This window comes from Centrocercus urophasianus, unplaced genomic scaffold (assembly GCF_019232065.1).
Source record: "Centrocercus urophasianus isolate 14NV4802_14NV808 unplaced genomic scaffold, USGS_Curo_1.0 seq_14, whole genome shotgun sequence".
Taxonomy (NCBI): Eukaryota; Metazoa; Chordata; class Aves; order Galliformes; family Phasianidae; genus Centrocercus; species Centrocercus urophasianus.
The window spans coordinates 11,475,152-11,488,495 of record NW_024884586.1 but is presented as its reverse complement, the minus strand read 5'-3'; the positions used below and the strand labels follow the sequence as shown (position 1 = coordinate 11,488,495).

The window sequence follows — 13,344 nt, the reverse complement described above, 5'->3', positions numbered from 1 at the left end:
AGGGAAACAGAAAGAAAACAGGTACAGAAACTTAGGTTTAAGGATATACATATATATTTGATATTGTGTTGAGTTGTTATGACTAACATGTTTTATTGACAGAAAGGTGTGAGCAAGATTCCAGTTGTGACTAGGAGTTTTTCAAATTGGTCATTATTCCATGGTATGATCAAAATAATCCACCAGTCTGATGAGAGATGTGTATATTTGAGTATAAAGCAGAATTGAGAAAGTGTGGGTGTGAGATGGAATATTTGAATGATTTCTTAGAATAGGAAAACAAAACTCTCAATTTTAAAATTGCTCAGTGCTGCTAGCTGTTTGCAGGAAGTAGATATCATCAGTATACAGCTGAATTACTTTTTTCACAAGTCTGAAGCGTAAAAACAACACTTACTGAAACCTACCTTTAATAAAGACACATTTTAAAACAGATATGATAGGAAAGACATTAACACATTTCAAAATGCAGATCTGATTGGTGAGACCTTTGCTTACCTTTTCAATCTTTTTTTTTTTCTTTTTCTTTAATGTCACTCTTTTCCATTTACATTCATAGCAGTCACAGTCACTGCAGATGTGAAAAGCAGACATTCATCACTGAGCACAATGTTTCAATGTGAGAGCCAACAGTGACAGTGATGTTTGGCATGGGCTGTAAACACTCCTCTGTTCTTTACGTGCTCGGAGTTGTGAAAAGGAACTTAGAGGATCCTAGTTTCATGGCTTTCTTAAAAGTATTATTATAGGTCTTGTATTGTTGCACATGCCAGTCTTTGGTTTAATCGCTATTATATATATATACTGTATTATATACATATACTATCTGTTACTATAATGCAGGTAATATTGCAGTATTAGCTTACATTATATGCATATTCTGTTCTTTTAATGTAGTAAACCTTTGTTTTGTGTGTACTCTTTCTGACTGTGATTAATGAGTTTCCTTGGCCAAAAAATAGGGGCAGCCCTGTACCCCAGAAGAGCTGTCGTATGGGAGAATGAGGTGGTATGAGGCTCATCCTACCTTCCTGCTCCTGCTGCAGTAGAAGCAGCTCTGGTGCCCATCAAGCCCTTCTTTGCAATGGAAGGCAAGCTCTAATGTTGGGAAATACAACTGCCAGGCATATGAATACCTGCAGGTTTGTGGTGAGGGAGAACAGAACCTGACTACCTATCCACTGAGTGGCAAGTTAGCAAACATCCACAAATCTCCTGAAATAAAAAGAAAGAGGAGCTGGTGGCTGTCTTGACCTGAGAGAGAGACCAGAGGCATGCCTAAATTATGAAGTAATGGGGGAAGCGCATAAGAAATAAATTAACCTCTGATATGTTTCCAGTACCACAGAAGCATATGATCACTTGTAATTTGAGGTTGAGAAAAAATTTGGAGGAGTTGAGGCTTGGGGAGAACTGGTGATAGCAAGAATGAAATCTCTGAAAGGTAGAACAAATAACATGCATGGGAGAATGTGAAGCAGAGATAAGACCTAATGGCAAATCTCTTTTTGATGCTCATTTCCTTTAAAAACGTGAACTGAGAAAAATATGTCTGGTTTCATCGCTTTATATTAATGCTGAAGAGGAGAGCTTTTTCACTCTGCCTCTGCTGCCTTCGTTTCTGTAAGCAGCAAGGCAGAGAGGGGTTCAGTAAATCTAATTAATGGGTATGTCCTGAAGGATTTAGTTCACATGATGGGCTTAATTATTTCCTTCCCTGCACAGCTGCCTTACATGGTAAGCAGAGCTGCCTAGATGTCGCTCTTTTATAATGAGGTGAGGAATAGGTACTGCTGACATCTTCAAGAGCAGTGTTAGGAAATGAGATTTGTGCTGAAATTGTTAAGATTAGCAATACATATGGGACCATTTGAACAGTAAAATAGAAAGGCATGCAGTAAAGTCTGTGTCAGGGTCCAGCCTCAAGTTTAATAGAGAAATCGGAGTTCTTTGAAGCATTGTATTCCTGAGCATTGCTGCTTTTCGTTTTTGGAAAAGGACAGTCCTGTGTGAGTGGCCACTGCAAAGGACTGTGATATCCTACACCAGCAACTGCTCAGTGTTTATGCAAGATTAAGTAAGAACTTCTATGATGTACCTACTTACGGCAGAAACTGACAGTTTTACGCCCGGAGTTCAAGACAAATTTTTGTTAGGAATATTTTATGTCATAGTTCAGTCACGATCTTTTAAAGTTTTTTTATATTCAGTTTGCATTTCTTGATTAGGTTGTGATAATTTTCTTGGCTGGAATCTTCAAAATATGTTATCTTTAATTATAAATGGTAATGAATTCACTTAATCAGGTCTTACAGAAGTACAATCAACACAAAATATAGACAATTAGAAATAATTAATTTAAAGCATTTCCATATTCTCCAAAAGCCTCACTTTAGGACATGCATTACCTGTGAGCAAGTTAAAGACCTACACAAACAAGAGGAAATCGTACTCTGTAAAGAAATCACTGTAAATGTTATAAACAAATCAAGAACTTTCTGATGATACTGAAATTTCTCTGGGTCTCTGTAGTAAATTATAGATTGAACTCTTCAGTGATAATTTTTATTTTGATGTCCCCTTAAAAAGCACAAGAAAGGAATATACTACCAAGAGTACATCTAAAAGCTAGTGTGTGTTTGTGCAGCTAAAAAAATTGTACAGATTAGTATATTTTGCAGCATGCTAATGTGTGAGATTGTACTGACTGCAAAGCATGTGATTGCTTAGGTATTAACTTGCAGAAAGTTTTTGGATTGCAGAACGAAGCCATATTTGTAGGTTAATCTTCTGGTTGTATACTAACCATTACAGCTCTGTTTAAAGGCAAAATGCAGAAGAAAATGTGTTTTGCAGTTAGCCTCAGAAAGAGGAGAGGGTCCAGAGGAGGGCACTAAGATGATCAGAAGGCTGGAGCACCTTTCCGATGGAGAAAGGTTGAGGGTACTGACCTTGTTTATCTTGGAGAAGAGAAGGCTCTGGGAAAACCTCATCGTGTCCTTACAATACCTGATGGAGAATATAAACACGAGGGGAAATGGGTTTTTACGAGGATGGATAAAGAGTGATAGAACAAGGGGGAATGGTTTCAAGCTAAGACAGGGGAGGTTTAATTTAGATATTAGGAGGAAGTTTTTCACACAGAGGGTGTTGAGGCTCTGGAACAGGTTGCCCAAGGAAGCTGTGGATGCCCCATCCCTGGACGCATTCAAGGCCAGGCTGGATATGGCTCTGGGCAGCCTGGTCTGGTGGCTGGTGACCCTGCACATAGCAGAGGGGTTGGAACTAGATGATCATTGTGGTTCTTTTCAACCCTGGCCATTCTATGATTCTGTGAAAGACTAAACTATTCATAGTTGGCATGGTTGTCAGTACTGGTTCTAAACTTAGTCCTGGCCTGGCCCTTATTAGTAGGGTCAAATTTCTGTAAAATATTTGGTTATGGCTCTGTCACATGCAATAGTAAAAGGGAAAATGACCTTATTTTCTGAACCAGTATTTCTTTCAACAGTGAGTTGCTGCAGGAAAGCCATGGGACTGCATATGGGGGGAAAGTATTTGAACAGGTAGAAAGAATGAAGAAATACTTTCCTCTGTTATTGCCACATAATTTGAACAATACAAAAATACTAAAGGTTTCAGAATGTTCGAAAACATGCATTAACCATATATTTACATAATACTAAAGTGAAAGAGAATCTTCACCTTTTAGCTAAAAACAAAATATGTGATTTTTTGTTTGGAATGTAGAAATATTTATACTGAAATGGATACCAAAATGGTCTTACTATAAAGACGATTTTCCTTGAGGGGAGTGGGCACAAAACTTGATGAGACCAAATAGAGTAGTGAGCATCAACTGGCCTATACCTGTGGAAAAGCCAGATTCTGTGCAACACTGCTTAGCAGGAGACAACATGTGGCAGTTGGAGCAAGTTCAGACTCAGTATGATGAAAATGTTTTTCCCCATGACGACAGTCAGTGATGGGCAGAGGTTGCTCAGAGAGGTCACACCATTTCCGACCTTGGAGTTGTTCAAGACAGACATAGATAACACCATGATCTGCCTGAGAAGATCTCACAGCTGTGCCTGCTTTGGGTAGCAGTTTGGACTAGTGAGCTCCAGAGGCCCTTCCAACACAAATGGCAGGATGATTCTGTGAAACAGTATAGTATTTTCCTCATTCAGTTTGTGGAAGCTGATATTTGTCTTGCATTTGTGTCGAGAGAGGAGAACTTCTAGAAAAACCAACATATGAGATGCTGAACTATTGTAGTACTTTGATGCGGAGAATTTGTAGGTTTTGGCTGGAGACATTCATGGCGTCTGTTTTAAGTTGGAGTGCAGACTCTAAATCAAAGTACTTGGTTATCCAGGTTGATTTGACAGGCTTTTTATTTTTAATGCTAAGTTCCATAATACTCCTGGCATTTAGGTTGTGGAGGCTCAAAGAATTTTTATGAATTTGTCTGTGTGTTATTATGTATGAATGTTTGTTTTCTTGTTTTGGCATGTTACTTAAAAATGTGCATCTCATCCTCATTTTTTTCTTGCCTAAGAATTGATCTTTTTTTTTTTTTTTTGCCTTCAGTGAACAGAAATGATTGCAGGAAGTCACTGAGGAAAACTGGTTGTTTTCATTAGCTCTATTGTGCCCTGATAGTCTAAATTTTAGTTTAATATTATTAGGTAAAAATTAATCTCTTATCTCTACTGTGAGTTGAATCAAAATCTTAAAGGTCAAGAGAATAATTTAATTCTCAGTTCTTCTACAGAATATCTGTGCTGCCTGGATCATCTTGCAGATCGTTTAACCTTTCTGAGCACGCAGATATTTTCCCCCAGACTGCCATCACCATTACTGCTCATATACACAATCAAAAAAATGAACTCAGGCTTGTTTGAACAGGCTTAAGGACAGGGTAAAGCCCAACATATGTTTACCTTGTAGTGGAAAATAAGCAGGCAAGATGCAGATCAGATCAGCGGAGTTCCTCTTTCAAAATTTCCTTAGAAAAATTCGGGTAGCTTTTTCTGCAATCAGAAGAGAGGAATCTGACATAGTTTTGAGACCATCTGCAACCAGGATGGGGGGATGTTTGTTTCAGACTTACACGGATGAGTGTAGATAGTGAGGATACGACACATGGCTTTGCTTACACTGGAGGCTGGCTGAACTGGTCACCTGCCCTAGTTCTACAGTGTCTGCATCCTTTTGTGGTCACCATTTGTTTGTTTTTTCTCTCTCTTGGTTAGAAAAAGAAACTAAATATAAAACAGCAATGTGGTTCCTTCTGCCTTTCTTCCTTGCTCTCTGTCACATTGATTTTGTGATCTTGAGGATAGGGCTTTTTTTCCACTCAGCTATTTGGAAATCAAGGCAGCAATTGAACTAGAAGCCTATTTGCCTAATGTATTGTCACTTGCTCTTGCCAGTATACTTCCCAATGCTGGTGAAAAGCAACACAGACAGACCTGCTTTTGTTCATCTGCTTTTGATCCAAGGCTACTGGACCCTGGTTTTAGGAATCCAAGTTTAATTCACCTACCCAAACACAAAGGAAATTGATAGGTGTGTGTTATTGCTCTATGAATTTAACAGCTTGCATTTTCCTTTTCTAGTTAAAAAGATATATATTCTTTCCCTTTATATATATATTTTGTGGAGGATTACTGCATTTCACAACCTGTGTTTTGGGGGCTTTTGGTACAAAAGGTCTGTGTTTCAAGATCTCCAATTGCAGGGCATTGTGGCATTAGGACTGCCCCAGCTGTGCAGGCTCTGGGAAGCCTGAGAGCTACACCCCAAGGACCCCCTCACCCCACTGCTGCAGAGGGTGGGATGTATGCTCTGCAGACTTCCAGGGGAGTTCCAAACAACTGAAATAATAATGAATTTTTTGGAACTAAATTAAAAAAAACTCCCAAAGACAACAGAAAAGGGTAATTGATTCTTTTTCAACCATCTCTCTCTGGCAAAGATGACTAATCCTTATATAGGAAAAAGAGAGCATTTGTTAGAAGCTTTGCTTTTTTTGACTAGCTCTTTACTTGTAACATTTGTTGCAAATAATGTAAACAAAGAGACTATTTGGGGGAACACAGCAAATAAACTAAAATGACATAGTAGACCCTCATCAGGAACATACTTGAAGAAAATTCAGGTAAAAGTTCCTAACAAACTCCAAGCTCTAACCCATTTGTAGGGAGAGGAGAATCTGTGTTTTCTACTCTCAGCACCTGACCTAAGCTACCTAACAAGACAGCAACTGAGCTTCTCTATTAATTCAAATGCAAACATTATTAAATGTTATCACAAAAATGCTTTTACGATGGATAAAAGGGAAAATAAATTGATAAGCATGAAATGTAAATAAATACCAATAAAGGTGCTTTATCCACCATGGAGATGCACCAGAAAACAAATGTATTCCATAAACTTTGATTTTTTTTAATCCAATTCCTCTTGTAAGTCTTTTTAAACTCTTGTTCTTTCCTTCCCAACTTATATAATCTTTGTGATATTTACATAGTCAAGTGCAAGCAGAGGCTGGAAACAGGCTAAAAGATGAAACTGATTTCCCCACAACCCTCTCTCTCTCCCTTTCTCTTTTGCCTTTCCCTTTCCCTTCCCCTTTTCCTTTCCCTCTTCAAAACTTCTGAAGAAACCAAGGCAAGCATCATATCCATCTTTCATAAGTAGGTAACAACCATTCAAAATTGAAGTGCTCTAATGCTTGCACACTGCTTAAAGAGAAAGATTCATAATTAGTCACTTAGTCTGTACTCGTTTTGAGTTACTGAAGGGGAAATTGTTTTGTTTTGTGCTGCTGAAGTCTGCAGCTTTGAATTCTACATACTAGACATGAGTGTGCTTGATAAAATATAAATATTTCTGTAGTCATATTATGAAGAAATACTTTACTGGATCCAGAACTGAATAGACTTCCATGATTCACATTGACCCTTATGCCTTCTCCTGATTGTTGCTTCTCATATGAATACCATATGCAGGAGACAATCTTGGCGCAGCCATTTCTAAAGCAATTCTGGCTACTTAAGCAGGGTTACATAAATTGATTTCCCATGCAAGGTGTGAAATTGCTTTAAAAGTTCCAGTCCATTACTTCATCCTTCAGAGTGTGTTATGATTTCATCTTGGAAAACTATAGCATACATTGCAAGTGGTATTTAAAGAATGACATAGGAGGACTGTTGTTTGTTCATCTATTTATTGGAAAATAGATGTTCTAATAAATGTACAAAGCCAGAGGCTGTGTGAAGAACAATGATAGAAATGAAGAGAGCCTGGAAGCTCCCCGTCGTGGGGCTTGAGGGGCTGGCTGTAATGCCTTGTCTGGAGGGGTGACCTTTAAATAAAGGCCAGATAAGCTTGCACTGGAAACCTTGCAGGTGCTCTGCAGAAGACACTTAAGATATTGTATTGCCAGTGGGAGTTGGCCTTTGCTGTAAACTTCACTGTGTTTAACATTTGTAAATACTTGCTGTGCACTCCCTAGCAATATGCTTTTTATTCCTTTTTGTTGTTGAAAGATGTCTAACCATTTTACTACTCCTCTTTTTCTAATGGGCTCTATTTTCTAATGGGCTCTCTTTTATAACGTTGCAAAGTTCTTTCTATTTTAAATGTTTTTAAGCCTTTTGCACACCTGCCTCTCTTCCAGCCTTGCTTGCTCAGGGCAGTAAGTCTCTTGTCCACTGAATATTTTGTTTCTATCCTTCCTCTAATTTGTTTTTGTATCTTTGTGATTGAAGTTGAGCCTTTCTACAAAAATACTTTGACCTTCTGAATAGTAAAACTAATACTGAAAGTGAAACAGTTGGAGGACAAAGTATATATCTACCTTTGTACAAAAGGGAATGCCTCCAAAGCTACTTGGAAATTTAAGAAACCTTTAGAAAACGACATTGTATTTGCAGAAATATGTTGCATGTGTAGATTTTTTATGTGCTAGGAATGCTAGTGGAGAAGTACATCTGCAAAAAGAACAAATTACCTTCTTGCAAACTGATCTTAAGACCCAGTTTAATCATATGATTTTGGTATTTGGGACTCGAAATACCAAAAGTTAATGGGGCTTAGCCTCTTGTTGGCAAGTCTGCACTGCGCAAATATACATCACCATGGGGCAACAACCTGCATTAGAAATAAGGATCAGGTTCAACAGTTGCTTTATTCAATTCTCTTAAAACTCTTGATCCCTTTTGCAAAACACTTTCTCACTTGTGGGTAGCACACCTAGCAGAGTACTACAAGGACTACAAAAGTCAGCCCTAAAACAGGGCAGCTGGAACCTCCCAGCAGTGCTGGTGGGAACAAGTGAGTGTGGCCACTGATCTTCAGTGCTAAGTCCAATTCTGTATTTGGGTTTTGGTGTAAGAGATACCATGCTGACATACAACAGCTTCAGAGAAAAGTAAGAGAGGGATTTGCTTGGCAATGTGGTACATTACTCAGCACTCATCTTGTAAAATATTTATATGGGTGTTTCAGTTACTTAACAAGGAGATAAAAAATGCATTACCAGCCAGTGCAACCAAGGTAAATTTAAGTGAAGGAATGGTGTAAAAAAAAAAAAAAAAAAAAAAAAGAAAGGAAACTATAATTACGCAGATGTGAATTGCAAAATATTGTATGACCAGGATTTTTTATGTAATTGCCACAAAGGGGAATTTTTTTTTTTTAAAGATATATGCAAGTGATTTGCTTTTCTAGTGCTCCCTGTCACATAATAAAAGTGCTTTACAGAAGAATCAAGAACTAGTTGTCCATTTTACAGATAGAGGGAACTGCAGTACCTCATAGATTAATTTTCTTAGAGCCTTGATACATGCATGTCCTTATCCTCTATTTTTCAGTCTCCTAAGTGACATTTAAACTTCTGAATAGGATCAGATCAGGAGGTGTTGCCTTGGATACAAATCTGGCTCTGTTGCAGCAGACCCCCAGGAGTGGACCCCAACCAGCACAGCTCTGCGTGGTGTTGGGTCAACACCAAAGCCCCCTCCTGGTCTGATGGAGTAGGAAAAGGGAAGAAGCTACAAGGACCTCATCCCTCTGGGACTGTACTGAGAGCTGATTAGCGTTCTTCTGTTTCTCTTCATCTAGGCATATACTTTATAGGTTTTTGCATTTTCTTGGTTGAATTTTGTATCAGTGGATTTCAGTAAGTTGACTTGTGCTGTGTTGTTATATTTTGGTGCTGATAATCAATGCATATTTATTGGTGTTGATCAGATTGCTCAATTTATATAAATTTCTTTCCCATCACATAGTCCATGGTGTCTCAGATTCACTTTACACTGGCGAACGTTTATCCTGCATTTGCAAAAAATGTTTTCTGCCCTTTTCATGCCCTGACTATTTGCTTCTGGCCCTCTGCCATCTACTTGCTGCTGCTTATTCAGACATTTGCATAGTGATCCAGAGTGATGGACGCTGAAGCTAACCTCCCAGAACAAAAAGCTGCTCTTTAACTTGGACCAGTGCTTTGCTCTGCTCCACTGCTTGTGTCGGCGCAACAATTAAAGCTGTCGGGGCACAGTAGAGGGACCAGGAGTGCAAGGATGGGAGTGAGGCAGTGCTACTTAATGCCAGCTTTAAAGCAACAGTGCTAAGTGGAATTGGAGTCAATCATCTTGGAAACTGTCCGTTGGAATTGGTCCACCAATCAGATTGTCTTCTCCACAGTATTTTCTGTACAACTGGAGAGATGCTGATTGTACCCCTGTCTCCAGATGAAATGGGTTTTGGTTTTAATATTAATATAATTAGAAAAAGCAATGCTAGATCTTCTCCTGCATTTTAATTTAGTAGATTGGAGAGCTGCTTATTGAGCTGAGATGTATAATAATCCTGAATAAAGCCTGAGAATCTGTCTGTTAGGAGCTGGAAGGCTTCATATTGATGGAATTTTTTTTTTTTCTCTGAATGGTTTTTTCTTCAAAGTTAATTATTAAATACCTCTTTGTTGCAGTTGCTATTACTCTAAAAGCAAATTTTTCTCACAGCTTGGTTAATGGCATTACTCAGCCCATAACAATGCCGACTCTGTCTCTGGGATATTCCCACAGGTACATTTTTAACTCGTCTGACAATAGCAGCCTAGAGGTCTTCTCCCTGCAGGCAACAGGGCTGCTATTGTGCAAATGAATGTTTATATAAAAATAGATTGTTCTTATCGAGACTGAGAGCCAGTGACCCTTGAATTTGAAACTTTGCTCAGAGATCTGCCTTGGTGGCCTTGGGCAAGGCATTTGATGTGTGTGCCTCAGCCACTTTGGAGAGAAAGGAAAACTAGTAACTATTTGATTCATCCAAAATGGGCAGTTGTGGGAGACCTCAGTCTTTGTTCTCATGACTGCAAAATGAAAATGTTACAGGCCAGGGAAGGAAGTTTTTAATCCTTCAATGTCCTTTATTGTGTTTTCCATATGAAAATGTGGCTTCAGTTTTAGGGATGTGTTTCCTTCTGTCCCACCATATGTTAGTCTTTCCCTCTGCAGAAACACAGGGGAGCACAGGCTGCAGCTGCCCTGTCCTTCTGCTCTCTGCAGGGCCAGGGGGATGGATGTGGTAGAGACCCAGGTCCTGCTGAGCTGGGTGTGCAGAGCAGCAGCAGCAGGAAGCCACTGCTTGAGAGAGCAGTTTTTGCAGGGCTGATGGCTGGGGGATATGTCCCAGGGGAACAGGGACATTGTGCCCCCTGATCTGTCAGCCTGGGGTGCTCCTCAGATGCAGGACAGTGGGGTTTGGTCCATTCAAACTGGAGAAATGCCTGCAATTTATCTTATTTCTTGGTGCTGATACAGTAGGGAGGGGACTGTATGTGAGATGTTTTTCCATGTGAGTTTTTGTGTCTGTCTGTATAGATCTGCTCCAGTTTACCACTATGAAACTAGATGGGAGGGTTTGCTACTTTTCAGGACAAATAAATTGCATGTAACCTTCATTAAGTGGATGATTTTAAATTCTAATTTTGTAGCGGGTATTTGCACTGAAGGTCTTGCAATACTTTTGTGTTTATTTAAGATAACATGCTAAATATTTGTCCATATCAGGTATGTTTTAATATCTGTAGTAAATATTTATTTTATGATATTTAGCATAGTTAAGCATAAAATGTAAGATACGCATTTGTACATTCTGTCCATGGAATACCTACCAACCATAAGGCTCCAAAAAATGCTGTTCTTGCTTTTCCCTGCTGTATCAATTTGCACTCACTGGAGCACTGCATTCAGATACACGGAGAGCTCTGGGAGCTGAAATTCTTGCCTTTTGATAACCTGTATGCTATTTGTATAGTCTTTTATATATCCTTAGGCTCTCCTCCCACGAGAAAAGTGCTGAAAGCAGCCACTTATGTATCATATCACTGGAAAATAACATCACCTTAATTACAGTAGCCAAAACAATTATATCAGTGAAAACTAATTTATATTTTAGCTACGTGACCTCCTGTTGAACCAATAAGTTTTGTTCTTCCAACATTGGAGAATTAGGAGCCTGTGATGCCATGTTATCTTCTACTGTACAAGGGTAGGCAAGCCAAGCAATGTGCTTGGTTGATGGTTTTAACTGGGGAAAAGTCTTAGGAATCTCACTGGGAAAAAATTGAAACAGCTCTGATAATAACTTCCCTGAGGGTGCTGTAATAGTAAGCACCTCTTGTTAATGAATGGCTGCATCTCCTGTTTCCACTCAAATGAAGAACCAAGAAACCAAATTGCCCTAAAGTGTCTGTAGGTTTATAGAGGCATATTTGGTCTCGGTGCCGTGGCAGGATCTGTCCCTCCCGATGGTTTTGCATCTCCAGTCATCAGATTATCTTGTTTAAAAAAAGCTTTAAAATGATCTGTTTCTGGAAAGAGCTGTTGGGGCATAGCTTCTGCTCTCTTTACTCTTGTAAATGCAGTCTTTCATTATCCTTTGTGTGGTTACTTGTCCTTTCTTTCCTGTCTTATACCAGAAAGTTTGGTGATTTAAGTTTTGTTAAGTACATAGTACTTCAGAGCTGGTCCTTTAGGTGGTAGTTTCCCTTTGTTATTCCACAGTGAGATATTTCTGGGTAATTCTTGTATGAAAATACACTCATCAAAACCTTGGGAAGTTTTTTCCCAATTCAGCTCTTTATTTCTATGTTGTATAATTGCAGTTTACTGCACTATATCAAAGCAGTTGAAGCCATTGCTCTGGAATATATTCTCAGATGGCTTTAGGGCAAGACAAACCATGTGGTGATCATGTCTTTTTCCTCACACTTGCTGGCCTATACCTCTCATATAGGTATATATGTTCATAAATACTGTGTATCAACCTACTACTGTAGTCTGATTTCATATGATTCAGCATTTGTAGATAAATAAAGCAGCCATTGAAATGTTTATGCTTTCTATTGACTTAGGGTGGTTTGGAGAGCAGCATTAATCTACAGCTCAGTGAAGCAGTAAGAAGATAAAATACTCCCTCAAGAGTTTTTGTTTGTAAATAGAGACTTGCATTAAGCTGCTATGAACTGGCAAGCTTTCATATTATTTTTGAATGCACTGTTTTTGTCTTCATTAGTAGTTATAGCTGAGGGTAATAATACTGGAATTGTCTTGCACCAGAAATAACAATACTACTTGATGATGTGGATGTATGATGTGCTGTGGAAATTTTTGACTTTGACCTTAAACTCTTGCCTTGCCACTTCCCATGCTCTGGTTCAAGCTCTGCTGCCGGCACGTTGGCACCTTAAAACAATTGGAGGGGTCACCTTTTCTGCATCTTTTGTAATTATTTCAGTATGAATGGCCAGTCACTGAGGAGGAATGAGTAATCTCATTGTGATTCTCAGTTGACTCAAACTGAATTATGAGACACAATAATGCAGAGAGCTCTGCTGTTGTTTGAGTGTATATTTACTTTCAGGATCTGACTATAGACCATTGTACAAAGCATACATTGAGAGATCTTGGTACAGTCATGTGGCATGTGAGAGACCTTGGCAAAGTCAGTTTGCACTTGTGTGTTTTATTTCTGCTTTAATGTCATTTTAATGTGGGCCAACAAATGGATTGGTTGGTATTTTTTTTTCTTTGAGCAATGGATTTTTCTTTATTAAAAAGCAGAAAAGTTGTCTTGGAAGGTTGCTCACAGAAGACATGGAGAATAATGTTTACATTTTTCTGGTCTCTGAAAACTGAAGAAGTATATGTTTGCTAAACACTGCATAGTTTATGGTGGCCTTTCCCTTTTTTTTTTTTTTTTTTTTTTTTTTTTTTTAGTATAAATTTTCCTCCATTCTTCCACAAAGTAATAATTGCACATTTCCCC

The 13,344-nt window shown here is 38.7% G+C and overlaps 1 protein-coding gene across 6 annotated transcripts in view; it reads left to right on the top strand.

Moving 5' to 3' along the window:
• SHANK2 (SH3 and multiple ankyrin repeat domains 2) overlaps nucleotides 1-13,344 on the top strand; it is a 336,255-nt gene that overhangs the window by 25,779 nt on the left and 297,132 nt on the right. The window lies entirely within an intron of this gene.